Consider the following 22,546-nt stretch of genomic DNA (forward strand, 5'->3'; position numbering starts at 1 on the left):
CAAATGTTTTAAGGGTGTGCCCCTTCTGGGACTCTCTGTGTGAGTGTGTGTGTGTGTGTGTGTGTGTGTGTGTGTGTGTGTGTGTATTTCCACCCCCCTCCCAATTTTCTCTTGCTGCTTTTAAGTACCTTAATTACCCCCCCAATTTCATTCCAGTTTCTTCTAGGGAATTGAGGCATTCTGCTTATAAGCTCTTGCCTGCAGACATCTACAAGTCTACAGTCCCCTCCAGTGTTCATGCTCCACTATGTCTGCCACTGCCTTCCTGGACTTTCAGCCTGAGATATAAATTACGCTGCCATTTCTGTCTGGGCTGAATGTCAGGTGAGGAGAATACCAGTTACTTGGGCAGCCCTCAGTCAAGCCAAAGCATTTGAAGTAATCTTCACTCTTCTGATTCTGGTCTAAGGGAGGAAGTTAGGAATTGGACTCCTTCTCAACCACACCACACCAGTGAAGGTGTGAGAAATGTGTCATGAGACTGATTGACTGCCAATGCTTATGCATTTTTGAGCATCTGGATCATCCTTTTCTTAAGTCATATCTGGCTCTGATTTTGTCAGTTACACAATCCAGTAAATTATTTTTTTTTGTTTAAGTTAATCTGTATTTGATTTTATGATTTGCAACTGAAAGAATCCTGACTTATATAGTATCCCTCTTTTAATAGAAATACGGTTGATTTTCAATGTGTTAGTTTCTGGTGTACATCAAAGTGATTCATATATACATATTATTTTTCATTCTAGTTATTAAAAGATATTGAACATAGTTCCCTGTGATATACATAGGACATTGCTGTTTATCTATTTTATGTGTAGTAGTTTGTACTTGTTAACCCAAACTCCTAATTTAACCCTCTCCCCTTCCCATCTGGTACCCATAAGTTTGTGTCTGTGAGTCTGTTTCTGTTTTGTAAATAAGTTCATTTGTATCAGATTTTAGATTCCACATGTAAGTGATATCATGTGATATTTGTCTTTCTCTGTCTGACTTCCTTCACTTAGTATGATCATCTCTAGGTCCATCCATGTTGCTGCAAATGTTATAGTATCCTCCTTAAACAGAGCAATCCCACAAATCAACACCAAAAACATAAACAAAGCCCACAGTGCAATAGGGAGATTTGCATATAATACAAAAAGGAAATTCACATGGGAAAAATTGCAGATAGAAACTTACCACAAAATAAGCTTCATAGTATTAAACAGACAATATAAATGAAAACAGTGAGTTGCCATTTTAAAGTATGAGATTAGCAAAAATTAAACTGCTTGAAAGTGTCCAGTAGTGAATGTGTGGAAAGAGGCAATTTTATAATGACATAAATCGATACACTTATCTTGAAAGTAACTTGACATTCAGTGCAAGTTTTATTTGAACCTGCAATCTCATTTCTACAATACCTACTCAGAGTAAGTTATTTAAATAATCCCTCAAGCTAAAAACTCAAATTTACTTTGGCAAAATACTTAACAAAAAATCAAATATTTAGTTTTCCTCTTTTCGTTTAGCAAACATTTAAAAAATTGACAGGACACATTGTGGTGTATTCTCCTGCCAGGAGTATATAAAAATAGTCATGAAGTTAAGGAAATAGGTAAATAATTATTCAGAAACAAAGAATGTAATGTTACACCTCTTATGCTATTTATGTGCCAGGAATCTATTAAAGAATGTATGAAAAGCAAATGTTAATGTCAACGTATAAATTTCAGATGATGTTCCAAGTGAGATGTTTCCTTTTCTTATTGCTCTAACTTTTTAAAAATCAAATACATTTTGTGGTAAAATCAGATAGGAAAAATGGTGAGTTATATATCCTTTAATGAATAATTCTTCACAGATGACAATACCTCAAACTGATTTTGCTTCATTGATATATTATCCCACTGAAATTGGGAAAACCGACCACTATTGTGTATTTTTAACATTACTTAATCTGTAAAAATAGATTATGAACTGTGAACATCTTGTAATTTGTAACATACAAGTTAAGAATGAACAAACCAAAAAACACAGTTTGGTAGTTTTTCTCCTTTGAAGACTAGACTTCAAACTGTTGACATGATTTTACTTGTTTTTATGTAATAAACATGAATTTACTAGATTAGTATTTAGCAGTATGTTACACACCAGGGTGTCCAACAAATTGACAGGGCCCCAAACACAAAGTTTATGGAGCAGCTGAAGGTGGGGAGCCTTCTCCTCCTGGTCCGTGTGCTGGCCTTGTGAGCCCTGGGGATGCCAGGCACCGTGTCTGTGGTCCTGTCCTGCTCCCCTCTGCCAGTGTCCCACAGTGATGCGGACCAGGCCCAGAGGTCCGCTCCATCTTTGCCTTCTAGCTAAGCCAAGAAAAAGAGTGAACGAAATCCTTTGTTGGGACTTTGGTGTCCGCCTGGGGGTGAGGTGGTTTCTCACCACTTTTAGAGAGTCTATGTTATTCTCCCTCAGACAGCAAACCACACCTGACACAGAGTGGAGGCCACATATTTGCCCAACTTCTCAGAAGCCGTTGTAAATGAGAAAAACGGCCCCTTTTTTCCATGCCCACAGGAATTGTTTTCAAATCTTTGTCTAAAATGGGCTGATACAATCTCAGCCCACTCACTGGGCAGTGTTGTTCGTGAACCAGGTAGCTAGACCAGAGTGACCCCGGGGAGGAACATCGTTGGGGTATTTGCTCAGTTAACAGCAGAAGCCTGGATGAGGATAACGTGCTGAAATCTGGTCTAACGGTTAATTCCCCGTCCCACTGCGTATCCTGCAGTCACTGTCTTTTGATTTCTTTGAAATAAGCTTTACTTTTATAGAAAAATTGCAAAAATAGGAGAGTCCCCACACACCCCATCTCCAGTATCTGTATTATTAACATCACACATTTTTCAAAATTAACAAACCAATATTGACATATTGTTATTAACTAATGTCCACACTTTATTCAACATTTCCTTAGTTTTTGCCTCCCTGCCATCCTCTCTTTGCTCTAGGAGTCCGTCTAGAGCATGATATTACACTTACTTGCCAGGTTTCCTTGGGCTCCTCTTGGCTATGATAGTTTGATCAGACTTTGTTTTTGATAACCTTAGCATTTATTTATATCAGTGTTAATTTATGGATGTTTATTTCATACTTTGGTTTATAACCCAGCTCTACTTTATTTGCTGCTTAAATAGTTCCAGTGTTGGCCATTGGGAAGTCTTTCAATTAGCTCTTCTGTCCCTTTGACACATGCAACAGTATTATTTAAAAAAAATTTAAAAACCACTTTCTTACTCTCTGGCACTACAAGATGGTCCAGGCTCATCTTGTGAGTTTACTTCCCCAGTCCTGGAGCCAGCCATTTCCCTCCTTTTGTTGGAGGACAGTGTTAGAAGTCAAGGTCTGGGTGTGAGGTATGCTCGCTTCTACTGAGGCGGTGGTGTTTCTAAGTCCTCTCAGCTGACAAAACAAACAAAATGTATGTGCGGTAATAGGATGAATAGATGACTCTCAAATGCATATAACTAAGTCTCTGAACCTCTCTACATACTGTGATTCCATTTCCATGACCCTCTGGAAAATGTGCATACACACACGTGTATTTCTCTGTGTAACTATACACATGGCTAAACAAGAGTCCACATTGAGGTCTCCAGTTCTAATCAGTTACAACATGAGTCATTCTAGCATCTCCCCCTCACTGATCTCCAGGCTCTCATTTCAGCAGTTAGAATCCTGGCTTCCATTTGCTTAATTCATCCACCGTTGCTTAATTGTTCAATTCCATTGCCGCACGTAGAGTGATTTCAGAGTTAATGCGTACTCAGATGGAAACAACTGTATTCACTAGATTTTAGTACTTAAGAACAGTTCTTTTTTCCTCTAGACTTACAGACTCCATTCATTTCCAGTGTTTCCTAAGTCAACACATTTATCCCCCATCCCCTTCAGAGAGGTTGTTTTACACATTGGTAAGACAGATTGTTAAGTCATTTTCTGGGTTCCTTTCTGGGATCCCCTAGCTTCCTAAATTTATAAAATTTGCAGGCATTAAGATTGACTTGTAATTATGAAGTTCTGTGGGTTTTCACAAACACATATGATCATGTATCTACCCTACAGGATAGTTTCACTGCCCTGAAAAATCACCTTCACTTCACTTATTCAACCCTCACTCCCCCTGAACACCTGGCAACCCCTGATCTCTTTACATCTTTATAGTTTGTACTTTTTCTGGAATGGCATAAGATGGAATTACCCAATATGTAACTTGTTTTTAGATGAGCTTCTTTGATCTAGCAATATGCATATAAGATTCCTCTGTACATTTTTGAGGCTTGATAGTTCATTCTTTCTTATCACTGAAGAGTATTCCACTGCATGGCTGTACCATTATTTATCTGTTAAACTATTGGAAGAGATCTTGGTTGCTTTCAGTTTGGGAAAATTATGATTAAGCCGCTAGAAACCTTTAGGTGCTGATTACATACAGTAGTAGAAAACTCCCATATTTCTCCCTTCAGTCCTAGTAGTTTCTGCCTCATGTGCCTTTTGCTCTCTTTGAAGGTGCATGCGTGTTTAAGATGCCCATGTCTTCTTGGGGAATTTATCTCTTTATCATTATATAATGCCCCTCTTTTTTGGTGATAATTTCCTTCTTCTGAAGTCTGATTTTTCTAAAATTAATAAAGGCATCTCAACTTTTTGGGTTACTCTTAACATGTTATATATTTCTCCATTCCTTTGCTTTTAACCTATCTGAGACCTTGCATTCAAAGTGAGTTTCTTGTTCTGCTGTGACAATCTCTGTATTTGGTGCACTTAGACCACTCGCACCCAAAGTGACGACTGACACAGCTGGGTTAACGTGTAACACAGTATAGCTCTTCCCTTTTCAGTGCGTTTGTTTTTGTTCCTCCGCTCCTCATTTTCCACCTCCTCTGGCTTTAACTCAGCATTTTATATTATTCCATATTACCCGCTCTATTTGTATGCCATTAGACTTCTTTAAAAATTCCAATGGCAGCCTTAGAGTTTGCAAGGTACTTTTTCAACTAAGCTAAATGCACCTTCAGATAACAATGTACCATTTCAGGTGAGTTCCATGGTTTCACCCCTTTGAGTTTCGTCACACGTCTCCCTTGTCTCTATGTTATAACCACCTAGTGAATAGTTACTATTATTGCTGTAAATAAACTTTTCTTTTAGATTGTTAAGAATTAGGAACATAAAGAAATTATTTTATTTTCATTTATGCCTGTAGATCCATGTTTCTGACCGCTACCAAGTTTCCTTCTACCTAAAGAACTTTTTAAAAAATATATTTATTGCAAAACAGATCTTGTGGTGATAAAATCTCTTAGTTTTTGTTTTTCTGAGAAAATATTTATTCTTCACTTTTGAGGGATAAGTCTGTATGCAGAATTCTAGGCAGGGGGCTGTTTTTCTTTTAATACCTTAAATATTCTACTCCACCGTCTTACTGTTTGTGTGACTTATCTCTGTAAATCTTCCCCTTGTCCCTCAATAGCTAAAATGTCCCCACAGCCCCAGCTTCTTTCAAGATTTTCTCTCTTACTTTGACTATCTGCATTTTGAATATGATATGACTCAATGTGGGGTTTCTTTTTGATTTGGGGGGATTTTTTCCTCTGTATTTATCATGTGCTACATTCTCTGAGTTTCTTGGGTCTACTGTTTGGTATCTGTCATTAATTAGAAAGTTCTTGGGGGAGGGTGTAGCTCAAACGGTAGGGTGCATGCTTAGCATGCACAAGGCCCTGGGTTCATTCCCCAGCACCTCCTCTGAAAAAATAAATAAACCTCATTACCTCCTCTCCCCAAATTAAAATAAAACAAAATACAATACAATACAATATAATACAATACAATACAATAAAAAAGACTATAATAAATAAAATTTAAAAAGAAAGTTCTCAGCCATTATCACAAGTATAACTTCTGGTCTGTTCTCTCATCTTTTCCTAGTATATTCCAATCATATCTGTATTAGACCTTTTGAAATTGTCTGAAAGTTCTTGGATGCTCTATCATGTTTATATTTAAATTCTTTTTTCTCTTTGCATTTCAGTTTGACAAGTCTATTAATTTACCTTCAAGCTCACTAATTCTTTCCTTGGCCATCCAGCATAGGGATCAACCCATTGAAGGTGTTCTTCATTTATGTTACCATGGTCTTGATTTCTAGTGTTTCTTTTTTATATTTTCTTAGCGTTTCCATCTCTCTGCTTACATTACCCATTTGTTCTTGCATGTTTTCTCCTTTTTTTAAAATTAGATGCCTTAACATATTAATTACAGTTAGTTTAAATTTCACGTCTGATAATTCCACCATCTGTATCGTATCTGAATCTGGCTCTGATGATCTTCCTCTCTTCAGATTTGCTTTCTTTCTTGCCTTCTGGCATGCCTTGTCACTTTTATTTTTTTGTGGAAAGCTGAGCATGTTGTAAGAGATCACAGCGCTGAGTCAACTACGCCCTGATGTGAGCGCTTATGCTCATTTGACTAGAAGCTGTGCTGAGTGTTGCAGCTGCAGGTACCAGAGGAACATTTCTGAACTGATTTTGGCTTTGCCTCCCCTCTTGACTCTGGGGTCCCCTAATTACTACCCCTGAGAGATGGTCTGTTCCTTGCACAGTTTCAGCTGAGTCTATTGTTGTTATGCTGGAGTCATGTTTGTGAGGTGGCAAAACGTGGGTGAAGACGGCTTCACACTCTTCTGGCTAAAGCTGAGTCTCTCAGTGGGCTTTGTCTTGGGACTAGACAGTCACAAGTGCTGAAGTAGCCTTTTTGCCCTCTCACCCCGTTGCCTCCCCAGCTGCTGTGTTCCCCATCTGTCTCCTAACCTTGTCGACTGTTTTCCCTGCCTTCTGATGAGGAGGAGCTGCTGTGGGAGGAATGCCCTTTCCCCAGCTGGAATAAGGCTCTGGCAACACCTTCGGTCGCTGTGGAGCTGGTCTTTGTTACAAAGAAGACTAAACAAATTTCACAGATACTACACCCTACTCCCCCCACCCCCCACCTCCTTATGCCCTGTCCCAAAGCTAGAGGGGCTCTTTCTTCTATCTTCACTTGTAAAAACCTTGTGGGACCCTTAAGGTAAACCCCACTAAATGTGGGAATCCCCTAAAAATCCCACGACTTTATGGCTTACTGTAATTCAGATTCAGCCTCCAGCATTTCATCAAAATCACCATGAAAATGTTCCTACCATTTTATGGTTCTAGAAACTTTTGCTCCAGGTCAGCTGATCTCAGCTGTTTCTCACTGGGTGTACCTGTCTCTCCAGACTTCAGGGTGGTGGTTTGCCCAGAAACTTTAGTTCTCACAGGAATCTAAGATGCCTTTGATTTTCAGTTCATCTTGCAGTTTCCTGTGGTATGAACTGAAGTGAAAAGTTACAAGCTCTTTACATACTGGAGCTCAACAGTTAATATTTAAGGTCGAGTAATTTCCTTATGTTACAACATTTGTTTCTAAAATAAAGATTTGTATGTATATAGCTCTAGGGTCTTTATTATTAGTCCTTATGCAAAGTGCCTCTAAACTACATGCTCTGCAGCTGATTGAGAGCTCGAATGTGAGTGATTGCCACCAACAAATGGAGGACGGAAGATGTCACCACATTTGTTTTCTGTGTGTGCTCTGCATCAATCAAAAGGCTAGAAAAAAGAAGATACATGGGTAAATACGCCCCCTTCTTTAGTCTGGGAAATAGGAAAGATCTTAAGGACTTCGTATCTGGCATTAATTAGGAAGTTCTCAGTCATTATCACAAGTATAACTTCTGAGCTGTTCTCTCATCTCTTCCTAGTATATTCCAATTATATATATATTAGACCTTTAGAAATTGTACCATTTTAGGTGTCTGGTAATAAGCAGGGAGTTGGTGTTTAGGAAAGACATATTTTAAACAGTGACTTGGCACATTCTTCCTGATTTGATTAAACCCAGAGCCGTCATGTTTAAAATAAAGCCTAGAATGAAATTTCATATTAGTATATTCATACATTTGGCCAGGATACATTCATATTCCCAAAAGACACTTCAGGTCTCCACAGGAATAGAAAGGGGGAAGGGAGTGTACAGAGTAGCAGTTGTGAGTATTTCTTGTGGTGACCCTGGGTAAGATCGTGGACAGCAGCCACTATCAGAAGTTCTCTGTGGTGGGCAAGGGTGGACACAGCCCTTCAGAAAGGACATTTAAGGGGCTGGCCTGCCAGCTGGGGAAGTGGGAGGCAAGGCAGAGAGCGGGATGGAGTTGTCCATGTGCTCTTCTCCAAACAACTGAATCTTTTCTCTATATTGTGGACACCCCATCGCACAGACCTCAAATACCCCTAATCATTTTCTACAGAAAACAATTGTTGCTCAGAGCAATAGCAAAGGAAAAGACTCAATCATGTTGGGACTTTCCTGCAGAAAGATACCTTGATTTTAATTTTTCATATTTCTACACTTACTAAAAGAGAGTAAAAACAATTTAATGATATTCAACCAGAAAAATAGACTCTAGCATGATAATATGTGTCCTGAGTGCTGGGGGACGTGGCTGGCCGATGTGCAGGTGGTGAAAGAATTTATCAAAGACAAAGAGTGAAAACAGAAAAGGAGTTTATTAGGTTGTGCTGTCAGAGACAACAGTGAGCCACACAGGTGAGAGGTGCCCGTGTGAGCCCTGAGGGCTGCTTACCGAGCTGTTTTATTGGGGAGGGTTACCTCAGGTACCGCTCAAGTTTTTGATTGGCTGTAGGTGAGGTAAGAAGTTTTGGGTCCTTGAAGGGGTGACGGGGTCTATGACTCTGATAAGGTGGAGGCATGGGCTGAAAGCAGCTTGAGCTAGTGTGAGATCAGGCATTACCTAGAGCTGTTAGTTTATCAGGGGAAACACGCCCAGAAAAGAATGTACTTTATCTACTGAGGGATCGCAGGCAGACACGAGAGCCCAGGAACAGGGGTGGTTGGACTTTGAAGGACACCAGTTGGCGCCACACTGAGTAATGTTTCGAGTTTGATAAAAGTGCAGATTTCTTCTGTTATGTGTGTTTTTAGAACTGTAACCAGATGTGTTTGTTTTATTTCTTTCTATTTTTAAGGAAGAAAGCTGTTTTGTAAGTCCATAGACACCTTTATATCTATGGAGAATGTACCGCAGTGTCAAATAGAGCAGGGGGTGTCCGGGGTCTTCTTTCTTTCCTCTGGCAGGATGTTGTCACCAAGCTGAGGACTCCACTCCCATATAATTTTTCTGCCTGAATTTCTGGGATCTCTAGAGTTGGGGGAAGGTATTACTGGAGTTGGTGTGGGTACCAAAAAGCTAATCACCTAAGGGAGAGCCTAATGTTTAAAGAAATATTTTAGATTTGTAACTGTCTGTGTTTTTGGCAATAAAAATATGTAATGGGGGTTCCATACACAAAATGCCCCAAACCACTGTTAAAACATGACTCGTCTTGCTGGACCCGTGACATTAGCTTTACAAGGAATCCTATTCTGACATGGCTGTTTAGCTCTGGAGGGATTTTGCATTATTGTGTAATAAAAAGCAGCGGCAACAAAAATTAAAAAAAAAAACAAACCAGAACTGATAAACCATCTAATTAGAAGAATTAACATAAATTAGTATGTGAAGGCATTATTTTCTGTATGCATGATTATCATTCTCCAAAATTAAAGACAGAGAAAGCTAGATTTGTTGAGATATAAAATTTAAAAAGAGGGAGAAACCCTTGTTTAGGCTTGAGGACACATCACTGGGCTGGACTGAAATTGCAGTGACTCTCACATTCATTTACGTGATTTCTAGAGCTTACCCACTGAGGAGTTTTATTGAAAGCATTTAAGTTTCTTATGTTTGGCCCAAAAATCATTTGAACAATTTGAGTTTTAGATTTCCTTTCCTTGGGTCTGATTTTATCCCAATGAAGCAGGAAAGCAGGGAGAAATGAATTTGACAGTATTGATACTGAATTATGTAATGCTTTGGATTTCTCAACTGAGAAAATGAGGAAGTGAGCAATATGTAGGAAGTGAGATTTTCTGACGGATATCGGAAATACAAATACACCCACAACTGGATGTCTCAACCTCGTTAGGGAACTGACGCTCTCCTAAACTTAAATATGCACCTCCCCTATGATCCAGCAATCCCACTCCTGGCATTTATTCAAGAGAAATGAGAGCAAATACTCACCAAGAATGCTCTAGAACATGTACTACAGCTTGGCTCATCAAAGCCCCAGATGCCAATCAACATAGAACGAGCAAACTATCACACTCATACAACTAAATGCTAATCAGAAATAAAACAAAGACTAATGACATATGCATGACATGATGGACCTATCAGATCTTAAGAAGCAGACACAAAAAAGTGTATACTGATTATTCTAACTAGATGGAATTAAAGAACATCAGAAAGTAATGCATAACAGTCACTATTCACTGGAACTACCCCCTAGGCTGCATACAGTTGTGATCCCAGGAAAGTCTTTTGTTTCAATTAAGATGTGCAGCACATTAAGTAATTAAGGTTTTCCTTCCATTTCAGCGCAAATATTATACATTTCTTATTGTTTAAATTTCAAAGAGCTACCCAAAGGGTTGACTTCCTCTAAGATTTTGTATAATCTGGGTTCAACTACTTTCTTTCAACAGCTTTTAAACCTGTTATACAAATGAGTTTCCCATGTAATTCCGTGGAGGAATTGTATCCAATTTTCTTTATACTAAGGAAGTAATTTTCTGAATGCATTTCTTCTCAGGTGCCTATTTTATTTTGAGTTTCAGAAAATAGTCAGCTTGCAAATATCACGAGCTGAAAGCTGTGTTTTCATCCAACTGCAGAGCAAAGCACCCACACAGAGACATTTGTTCTAATAATTGCTTCTTAAAACCTTCAGCAGTGTTTCCTAAGCACAGCAGTCCATATCAACAAAGGATTGCACTTTAGTCTGTTGCTAAATGGTTTTCCAGATATTCTATCAGCCATTTTCATGGAAGCTTAAAGAGTACGTTTTCCAAAACAGTATGGGGACTTTTTTCATTATGTAAGGACCACGTCTATAGCGTACAGGCATAGTCTGGATTCCTAGGGCTCTTCCTTGCCTAATGTCCCCTACTAAGAAAAGGATAATTTTAACTCAAGTGGAAGGATGCTCCATTCAACAGCCTTCTTTTGGTAGGTTTTTTTTTTTTTTAAATAAAAATGCAACACTGATCGAGATGTAGGTGTACAGCCAGTTATTAACAAAGCAAAAAGCAAAACCACATTGGATTCACTAAAAGTGGGAGAAAAGATGAGTGTCTGCATGTGTTTTTTAATGTCAAAAATATATTGAGGCATAGCATATATACAGTAAAGTGACAAGTTGATGAATTCTTGTATATATATATATTCATCCATGTGCCAACCGCTCAGATCAACTGACAAATCCTTTCCAGCACCCCACAGGGCTCCTTGGGCCCTTTTCAGTCAACGCCATCCCTTTACATACAAATCTCTCAGCAAAACCAACTGGCATTATGAATTCTATCTTTATTGATTGCTTTTATTTCTTTTTAAAGTTCCTGTAAATCATATCATTTTGTATGTAACCTTTTTTGATATCCTTTCTCATTCATCATTTTGTGTATGAGATTCATCCCTGTGTGTACAAATGGTTCATTTTTTATTGCTGTATAAGATTCCAATGTATAAATGTACCATAATATTTTAATTTACTATATTTTAATTTACTATAATTTACAACTGAATTACTTCCAGCTTATGGATATTACCAACAAAGCTACAACACCCTCTTGAATATATCTTTTTGTTCATACACGCATTTATTTCTGTTGGGTGTACATCTGGGGGTTGGAGTTTTCTGTCTCTGGGAAGATGGACTAGATAGAGCTAACCACACAGGTATCTTGATTTTAGCCCGATGAACCCACTGTGACTTTTGACTTACAGAACTGTGAGTGAATAAATTTTCATGATTGGTTAGTATTTCATCCTGTTTTAATCTATCTATCCTTCAATCTAAAGTGAGTCTATTATAGACAGTAAATCGTTGGATCATTTTTTTCCCACTCTTTAATCCATTTGGTCAGTGTCTACCTTTTAATTGGAATTTTAATTGGTTTTACATTTGATGTAATTGCATAAGGTACGGTTTAAATGATGTAATTAAATAAGGTAGATAAAGTAGGATTTACAGCTGGCATTTTCTATTTGTTTTCTATACGTCTTTTGTCTTTTTTGTTCTCTGTTTCTCCACTACTGCCATCAAAAGATATTTATGTTAAATATGCATATTCTAGTGTATCACTTTGATTCCCTCCTTTTCTGCCCTTTAAAATGCACTGTTAAATGTTAAGTGTTTTCCCTGGAAACTTCATTAGCATCTTAACTTAAAACAATCCAGTTTAAATGATTACTAACTTAATTTATATAGTTTACAGACGTTTTGCTTTAAAGTTTCTATAATATACAGCTCCTTTCTTCTCCCCTCAATATTACTATTGTTATAAAATTACATCTTTATACATTATAAGCCCACAAACACAGTTTAATAACTCTTGATTTATGCAGCTCTTTTTCAAATCACATGGGAGTGGAAAGCTTTTACGAAAATACATTGATTCCGTCTTGTACATTTACCTCTATGGTTACATGTGCGATAGCTCTTTACTTGCTTGTGTGGCTTGTTTGCTTACTTTGTCTTTCCATTTCAGCCTGAAGGCCCTTTGGAATTTCCTATAATGTAGGTGTGCTAATGACTGATCCTCTCAAACTTCAAAATCTTGGAATGTCTTAGTTTCTTCTTAATTTTTGAAGGATAATTTTGCTGACTCTAGAATTCTTGGTTGACAGTGCATTTCCTTTGGCAACGTCAAATATGTCATCCCAGTGCCTTCTGACTTCCATTAATTCTCTTGAGAAGTCAGCCGTACTCATTGCTGATCCCTTGTACGTTATGAAATATTTTTCTCTTGTTGCTTTCAAAATTATTCTTTTGTTATTGTCTTTTGTCAGTTTTGACTATGCTGTGTTTAGGTGTGGAAAATCTTAGAGTTTATTCTACTTGGAATTTATTGAGCTTCTTGGACATAGAGATGAATGTTTTACATTATATTTGGGGAGTTCTGAGGAAAGGATTTCTTCAAATTAGTTCTTTGTTCTTTTCTCTCTCCCTTTTCCTTCTGGAGTTTCTGTTATACAAATATTGATATGTTGATGGTATCTCATAATCTCTGAGGCTCTGTTCATTTTTCTTCATTCTTATTTTTTTCAGGTCCTAGACTGAGTAATTTCAGTTGACCTAAAGTTTCCCAGCTCTTTCTTTTGACAACTCAAATCTGCTATTGAACTTATTTGTAAATTTTCAATTTTACTCATTGTACTTTTTAAATCCCAGAATGTTTGTTTGGTTCTTGTATGTAATTTCCACCTCTTTATTGTGAATCCATATTTGGGGAAACTTAAGGACTTGTAATTATTGACAAGCTAATTCCAAAATTTAGATGGAAAAATAAAGGAACAATAATATCTAAACAATTTTGGAAAAAAAGAACAAAGTTTGAAGACTTAATTACCTCATATTATGTATTACTATAAAGCTACAGCAGTCAACACTGTGTTATTGTCAAAAATATAGGCACTTAGATGTACCGAACTGAGACTCTGGCCTATTAACATAACCAATTGAATTTTGATAAATGTACAAGAGAAAAAAATAATCTTTTCAACAAATAGTACTGGAAAAACTGGACATCCATAATCAAATAGATGAACCTAGACACATACCTAAAACCTTACATGAAAAAATAACTAAAATGGGTCACTGACATAAATATAAAATACAAACTTGACTATTTCTAGAAGAAAACATGAGAGAATTTTTTCCTCATTTGGGGTTAGCCAGAAGAGTTCCTGAGATACTTACATCAAAAACATGACCTATAAAATGTAAAATATTTGGTAAATTGGACTTATTAAATTTAAAACATTTTGCTCTGCACTTAAATACTGCTCAGAGAATGAAAAGACAAGCTATGAATGAAGAAAAGATATTTGCAAATTATACTTGAACACAGGGCTGGTATCCAGAATATGAACACTCAAGTCAACAATAAGAAAACAAACAACCCAATACAAATAGATAAAATATTTAAAACAATCACTGCACTAAAAGAGGTACATGCTTCAAATGTGCGTGTGAAAGATGTTCAGAATCATTTACCATTAGAGAACTGTAAGTTTAAACTACGTAGAGATACGGCTACATACCTGTTAGGTAAACTGTCATTTTGTAAAATGGAATACCAGTTTACAAAAGCCAGTGAGGAAATGGAGCAACCAGAGTTCTTATATATCTCCTATGGAAAGCAAAATGGTACAGCTCCTTTAGAAAAGTCTAAAGTTTACATGAAGGTAAACATACACCTACTAAATTATTATCAGCATTCCTACTTCCAGGAAATGGAAAAATATTCACAGATAAAAACACACCCACAACACATACACCCTGATATGGCACAGTGGAAGGCACTGTATAGTTAAATAGCATTGAGTTCAGAAAAGGGCTTGCTGAGAGGCCAGCATGGATCCCACCATTTGCTGAATTTTTCAGAAGGCAGTAGTCGTCCTTGAACTAGAGATAAAATCCACATTTCATGTGTACGCAGGAAGGGCCGTTCAAGCAGGGGAAGTAGTACCGTCACCCGTCACTGTCTGTGGATTCCACATCTGCTGATACTGAGCCAACTGTTCTAGCTCAGTTTATGTAAAGGATGCGAGCATTCACAGATTTGGGGATGAGGGATCCTGGAACCAACCCCGTGGGTACCGAAGGGTGATTGTATAAGTAAAGAGGTGGGGTTAAAAAGCCAGTGGGGAGCACGTTTGGACACAAAGCAGCAGGCAGGAATTTATTTTCTGCACTGTGAGCAGAATTTATCATCATCAGAGCAGTAGTTTATGGGTTTTAGTGTTAACTTTGAACATGAAGAATGATGGGCCTTTCTTCCTATTTACAATTTATGTGAAAACAGAAGAATTGGTTAAAAAGCTTAAGAATGACATAGTCTCTGTTTAGCTAAAATTTGTTATTTGTTACCTAAAATTTCAGAAAGTTCGTTCAGTAATTTTCTACTGAAGACTTCCTCCAGATTCACTCAGAAACTGTTTGAGGTGACCCTACAAAAAAGGCTGAGTGATTAAGCCAAAAATGGACCTGTGAATGGATGCCCACGCTGTACACTGAAGCTGGAGGGAAAGGGCCCCCTGTCTGCTGCACGATGAGCAGACGTTCTTTCTGCTGGCCTCAGACCTGTGCTGAGGACGCTTAGGGACGGTTTCCAGCCCCGCACTTAATACTCAAGCGCTTCACGTAAACACATAGCAACGCTTTCTTTATAATCCCTTTGCTTTCCCTAGACATACCTGGTAACCTTTGTTCTAACCCTGGTGCATTTTCAGTTAGTATATCAACAGGCACTAGCTTAAGCGGTGACATTTTAGAAACTTTTGAGTTGGAAGTATTTTTTCTAAAGATACTCCTGTGACTTGACCTCAGGACCCTTAGTGGAGGAAGAGAGTATTTTATTTGAGATTCAACTTAAAGCATTACATGTTCTTGCTACTTGAATAGCTGATTCTGAGAGTCTGGTCCATTTTGTTACAATGACTTCAATTTTCTACCTCGAGACTATTAAAGTTATTTCCTCTGAGTAATGGCGGTAGACCCAGATCTTCACACAAAGACAGAAGAGGTCAGAGCTGAGTCAGAAGTTAAGTATCCTCCCTTTGCTAACATGCTTTTGGGTGTGCAGGCAAAGAACAGAAACGTTTGGACTTGCTGCCAGCTGAAATAGAAGCAGTTTACACGTTTATAATAATCTACATGGAGAACTAGAATCTATGTCTATTTCATGCTTATTTTTATTTTTATTCTGTACTTTCAAGGTTATGAATAAAATTTAGATCATTTACCATTTTGTTATCAAATAACTTTTAAAGCAAATATTTATTTTTCAGATGATGTTTTTCCTTCCCCAGTAAAGCCAGATATTGAGGGTTTTAACACATTTCTCCTTCTCTTAACATTTGGTAGTTGTTAGAACACTAAAATGAATAGGCATCATCATATTTTAAAAGCATTCTTTTAGGTCCTTCTTCCTTAAATCATGGTATGGAAATATACAAGTTTGGATTTTTCTAATTTATTTAACTAGATATTTCCCATTTGTATTAATATTGCCATTATTTTGCAAAATGTTTTGCAATTATTTAGGAACTTTTCAAATTAATTTCTCTACCTTAGAATACTGTCTTAAAGTAACTAAAATGTTGCCTTCCTTACACTTTGCTGAGATAATTTTTCTGATGTTTTTGCTTAATAATAATCAGTTAGTCCCTTTCACTCTATTTCCCTTCCATTCACATGTTTGTTTACTTGTTTTAAATGGTAATTAGGAAAGCACTTGATTTTCCTGAAACTAAACCATGTGGTCAAACAAATCCAGAATTTGAAATAACTTTGTAAGTCCATTATTCCTCATCATTAGAAAAGAATATGCAGATTTTGTAAAACATTTATATATGGAATGTTGCAAGTTTCAGATGAGCTTATAAGACGGAGAAGAAATCAGCTGGTTCTTCAAAAAAACTGTCTTCCCCTAAATTTTGTTAGTGTTGATGTCATTTGCTTCAGTCCATGTTTGGTTCAACGTGCACTTATTGTAGAGAAGTGTCTTGTAAGCAGTAAGCAGAGAAGATGGATTTGATCTCAGAGCAGGCTAACTCGTTTACAGAATTGATCATAGGAGACAAGATGGTCCTTTCAACTTTCATCTTTCTCATCAGAGGTACAGCCCTGGGAAAAGCACGGTGTCCAAAAGGAAATGAAAGACTTTCTCTTTTGAGATTTCGAAGTTAAAAAAAAAAAAAAAAAAAAAAAAAGGCTGGTGTGGAGACTGGTCCTCTATGGGATAACACCTAAAATTTAGTCCACTTGCCAATTTGAAATGAATCACTGTCCTCTCCCTGCTCCGGAGGGCAGGAGGCTTATGGGTACCATCTGCATCCTGGGAAGCAGCTGTGCGAGAGCCACTGGAGACAGCCTTCACCTATCAGAAACTCTGAGTTGGGGCTGTGAGGATGGAAAGTCCTTATCATCATCAACCACTCTCTGTTGTCTTTCTGTGTGCACGAAACATTTCTTCTTACAGAGACACATCTGTTTATCTTCTGCAGACCCGACCTCATGCCTCCTCTCTTCTTTCTGCCTCCTTTGTTGCCACAGGTTTTTCATCTGTTCTTCTAGAATGGATGAAACAACCATCTTAGTGTTGTCATATTTTGATTAACCTACATTATCTTCTTAGCTCCTAATAGGATCAGACAAATGCTGCTGAGAGTGTATTTTTCAAAAGTGAGTTACAAACACCAAGCCTTTGCAGAGCAGCTTAAAAATTTTAAAGGACACGTTAAAGTTTTACTCCTAGTTACCATGAAAGTAGAGTTTATTTATCAACCTCGAAATCTGTGGCTTTCGAGTAGGTATCAACTTGTTTTCAGGTGAACAAAATTCTTGGATTTGAGACAGGAGGGAGGAGGGCCAGGACATAACCATTAAAAGAATGACACAGCAATTAGCACCAAGACTCAACTCCCAGGAGACCTTGAGCTTCATTATACACGCACTGAAATGCAGTCGCACGCTAAATGCTACTCGCACACGTGCCACGACAGTCCTAAGGCTGACCATAAAAGGTCATAAAATAGGCAGTGGCCCAGGTCCTGGGCATCCCAGCCCCTTCCCCGAAGTGGGAATAATCCACCCACTTGTCAGCACATGAAGTCACCAAGCCCAGAAAAACTGACAACTCCATGCCTCGTGGCCTTTCTCTTGCCTTTTGAGATGGGCCGCACTCTGTCTCTGGAGTATGGATCTGCTCTGACTTTAAACTAAAACCACCCCCACCCCTTGTGGCCTCTGAGGCCTTCTGAGGCGGCCCACACTCGGTCTGTGGAGCATGTAACTCTATAAGGAAACCTTTTACTCTACTATCACTTGCTCTTGAATTCTTTTCTGCGTGAAGCCAAGGACCCTCACTTGGTGGGATGCGTCCCAGGGATTCGCCTGGGACCCGCGACATGGCCATCCTCTTACGCCCCATTTTTTTCTGTATCAGATTCACTATGTTATAATAAAGCTTATGGATCTAATCTAATTCATAAAATGAAATCTTTTTTAGATGCTGCCTTTTAGATGCTAGAAGTAAGAACATCCTATGAACTTCCCAAGCTGTTTTCTCAGGCATGATCAGTTTCTTTAACTTCATCCAGATCCCTGATTGCGTTTGCTAGCTCTGTACAGTGGTCCAGTTCACCTCCTGCGGGCTTCTGCTGCCCTCAGTGAGTCCCAAGGGGCACTTACAGCCGCTTAACCCGCTCTGGTCTAGCAGCGCTAGTCCTGCTTTGGCCATTGTGGTCCTGAGTAAGGCTTTTCCACCGATCCTGGAACCTTCTGAATGTGTTCCTTTAAAGCAGAGATGCTTTTCTTGGCATTCATGGATTTCCTCTCCAACGTATAATCCACAAACAGAAGTTGGGAGAATCTTTGAACTCAAACGGAAAAGGAACTTCATCTTTGTTTTCACTAACTTTTAATTAGAATTCAATGCCTTTCCATTTGGAATGAAAGCCTAAGCTACAGTAGTTCATTAATAAAAATCATAGATAGTCTCACATGACATTACACTGCAGGAATCTCAGAGTGGCATTTTCACTCCTCGCTACGTCGAAATTGCTGTATGATATTGGGCTCACTGCTAGATCTTGTAATTTAATGCATTACTAGAGATGCACATATATTACTATATTGGAGTTTATTACTAATATCATCAGTCACATCAATACGATTTTTTTAATTGAAGTATAGTCAGTTACAATGTGTTGATTTCTAATGTACAGCGTAATGTCCCAGTCATGCATGTACATATATTTGTCTTCATATTCTTTTTCATTAAAGGTTATTATAAGTTATTGATTATAGTCCCTTGTGCTGTACAGAAGAAATTTGCTTTTTATCTGTTTTTATACATAGTGGTTAACATTTGCAAATCTCAAACACCTAAATTTATCCCTTCCCAAACCCCTTTCTCCTGGTAACCATAAGATTGCTTACTATGTATGTGAGTCTGTTTCTGTTATGTAGATTAGTTCATTAGTGTTCTCTTTTTCCTTTTCCTTTTTTTTTTCTTAGATGCCACATATGAGTGATATCTTATGGTACTTTTCTTTCTCTTTCTGCCTTACTTCAATTAGGACAACGATCTCCAGGTCAATCTTTGTTGCTGCAAATGGCATTCTTTTATTTTTTATGGCTGAGTAGTATTCCATTGTGTAAATATACCACAGCTTATTTATCCAGTCATCTATCAATGGACATTTAAGCTGCTTCCCTGTCTTGGCTGTTGTAAATAGTGCTGCTATGAACATTGGAGTGCATGTATCTTTTTGAATTAGAGTTCCCTTTGGATATATGCCCAGGGGTGGGAATTGCTGGATCATATGGTAAATCTAAGTTTAGTTTTTTGAGGAATTTCCATACTATTTTCCATAATGGCTGAACCAAACAACATTCCCACCAGCAGTGTAGGAGGGTTCCCTTTTCTCCATAGCCTCTCCAGCATTTATCATCTGTGGACTTTTGAATGATGGCCATTTTGGTGTGAGGTAATACCTGTAGTTTTGATTTGCATTTTGCTGATAACTAGTGATACTGAGCATTTTTTCATGTGCTTGTTGGCCATTTGTGTTTTCTTAATAATTATATTATTCTATTCCTTTAAAAAAAAACAAGGCGCAAACAAGATTAAGCATGTTGTCACTGAAGCATTCCATGGATTCTTGTGTATTTTCTAATTCTATCCACAACAATATTTGGGAATGTGAACTCTTGTGCTCTGCTCTCCAGTTTACATTCAACCTCTTTCTTTCAGTTTACAGATAACTACATGGATACTTAGGTTTCTCCCCTCTTGCAGATCTCCCATGCTTCACCCCACGACATTCTAATCCTTCCATTTCATATCTCTTTGTAAGTAATGTCAAATCCACTTGTGTTCTTTTTCTTGATTCTTTTTCTTATTCTTTTTCTTGATTCTCATGGTCTTTTCAGTGCTGTTCAGCTGAACCATAGATTAACCATGTTCTAGAATGAGTTGTACAATGCCAAGATTTATAAAATTTAATGTGAGGAAGACAATGTGAAATTACAAATACTTGTTCACTATTATTTTCCCATAAATTACCAATAAATAAAAAAGACAATCGACTTTTTTAACTAAAAAGGAGAATTTTTTCCACAGATTGTATTTATTTTCTTGAATAAACCCCCGACGTATCTGTATCTGCCTTAAATCAAACAATTGACCACAAGCCCAAACACTGAGGAAAAAAGAATTTTGACATTGTCAGGGATTTTAAAAAATAGCTAGTAATCCCAGTATCACACTGGCAATTTTATTTTAAAATGGCAGCACAGATAAAGGGCAGTGCTTCAGAAAGCAGAAAAAAAAATGCAGTGATGGAATTTCAGGCATTAATTTAAGTCCTCACTGTTGAAATAATAATATTAAAAGTAATTTCCTTTCCAATATATTTAGAACACTATCCAATCAAAGAAAAATTGGAGATATAACGGGATTTCTGAATGTGATAATGATGGGCTATATAATGCAGATATATCTCTCTCATTACAAATTAAAATAAAATTGCTTGCATATTTTGCGGAGATAACAAGACATTGATGACATGAAGGGTCAAGTTCTGGGAAAGGGAAAAATCCAGGATGGTCATTGGGGCTTGTCTTCTGCTATGGGTATCATCAGGTTTTGAAGAAGCATCTGAGAGGGTTAGGGGAAAAGCCCTTTGACAGTCTCATGAATCCAAAGACAAAACTAGTCTAAGCCCGCCAAGGGCTCAGCCAGGCAAACACGCTGTATTTTGAGTCCTATCCCAAAGAGGTGTATCCTAGGAGAAAGGATAAACTAAAGATAGTCTGACCCTCCAGACTCTGAAACCCACCTCCAAAATCATGTCAATCTTGAAGTCAGATGATGTGGACCCAGGATTGCTGTGTTTCTAGCTATTTTCCAGAATCAAATGTAAACCCTCTCCAAGCGACTGTTGTCTCAGGTCTCAAATTATGTTTATATATATTTTTTGATATTCAGTATCTGGAGTTAATAAAAAATGAACACGCATAGAAAGAGAAATATATACGATGAACAACAAACTAGAGGAAAGCAGAGAACAGGCTGAGCAAGGGTTTGGATGATTCAGTTCTCACAGAAACTGCCAAAGACTGCCCCCTATTTTTATCTTTAAACCTTTAGTTCAAATAATTAAAATATAAAATATAATAATTTCAACAGTTAACTAGAAACAGTAGATTGAAAGTAAACTAAAAACAGAAACATCGAAATGGAAATTTAGGAACTCTGAAGAGAGAATTGGTAAACTAGAAGAGAGGTCAGAATAAAAGTACCAAGGTAAAATGTAGAAAAACTAAAGGATGGAAGATGCAAAGGCAGAGGTGAAGAATAGGAGATGCAGTAAAAAGAGCCAAATATGTATTATTGGGGTCCTAACAAGAGAAGAGAAAGGAAATGAGGCAGAGGCAATGTTTGAAGTAATAAGAGCTAAGAAATTTCCAAAAGCCCATGAAAGATATTTAATAAAAAATTCAGAAATCCATATTGACTACAGTCAGTATGAATACGAATGTGATTTAAAAATACTTAAACATGTGGATATAATCAGCTGATAACCAAAAAGAAAAATTTTAAAAACATCCAGAGCAAAAACTCATTTTCTTCAAAGATGCTATCTATTCGATTGAGAGCTGATTTCTCAAATGAGAAGATGGAATTCGGAAAGACAATGCAGTGAACTCTTTGAAATATTTTATGAAATAACTGACATCAGGGTCTTATGCTTCAGGGCCCCCCATGCTTTGGAGTATCTTCCTCAAAAGGTTTTCTATTTTTCCTTCCAGTTTTATTGAGCTATAATTGACATAGAGCACCATATAATTTCAAGGATTATAGCATAATGATTTGACTTACACACATCATGAAATAATTATCACAGTAAGTTTAGTGACCATCCATCGTCTTATATACACATACAAAGTTAAAGAAATAAAAAAGTATTTTTCCTTGTGATGCGAACTCTTAGGATTTATTCTCTTAACAGCTTTCATATATCACAACAGCAGTGTTAATTATATTCGTCATGTTTTACGTTGGGTCCCTGGTGCTTATGTATTTCATACTGGAAGTTTGTATCTTTTAACCGCCTTCTTCCCACTCCTCCTTCCCCCACCTCCATCACTGGTAACTACAAATCTGATCTCTTTTTCTGTGAGTTCATTTGTATGTTTGTTTGTTTGTTTTTGGAGTATAATTGACCTGAACACCATGTTAGTTCCTGTTACATAGTGATTCCATATTTCTGCATATTTCAAAATGAACACCACTG

At 37.5% G+C, this 22,546-nt stretch overlaps 1 protein-coding gene across 2 annotated transcripts in view; it reads left to right on the forward strand.

Annotated features, from left to right (window-relative positions):
• The window catches only part of GABRG3 (gamma-aminobutyric acid type A receptor subunit gamma3), a 444,492-nt gene that overhangs the window by 284,258 nt on the left and 137,688 nt on the right, over window positions 1-22,546 (forward strand). The gene's annotated exons all lie outside the window — the stretch shown is intronic.

Source organism: Camelus ferus, chromosome 27 (genome assembly GCF_009834535.1).
Source record: "Camelus ferus isolate YT-003-E chromosome 27, BCGSAC_Cfer_1.0, whole genome shotgun sequence".
In the NCBI taxonomy this organism is placed as follows: Eukaryota; Metazoa; Chordata; class Mammalia; order Artiodactyla; family Camelidae; genus Camelus; species Camelus ferus.